Consider the following 223-nt stretch of genomic DNA (forward strand, 5'->3'; position numbering starts at 1 on the left):
TTCTTGATCCTTATTCTCTGAGTTCTGTTGGAGACTTTTTTGTTGGGGAGGGACAAAACCTTGTTGTTGAGTGTTTTGAGGATAGAAGTTCTGGTTTGGGAGATTCTTGTAGTAGGGAAAGCCCTTTTGGTAACCTTGTTGGCCACCTACAAAGTTCACCTCAGTGTGTGATGTCTTCCCTTTGAAATGTGTCTTGAAACACATGATTCACATCTCTAACAAA

The sequence above is a fragment of the Eutrema salsugineum genome, unplaced genomic scaffold, assembly GCF_000478725.1.
Source record: "Eutrema salsugineum unplaced genomic scaffold, Eutsalg1_0 scaffold_9, whole genome shotgun sequence".
Classification (NCBI taxonomy): Eukaryota; Viridiplantae; Streptophyta; class Magnoliopsida; order Brassicales; family Brassicaceae; genus Eutrema; species Eutrema salsugineum.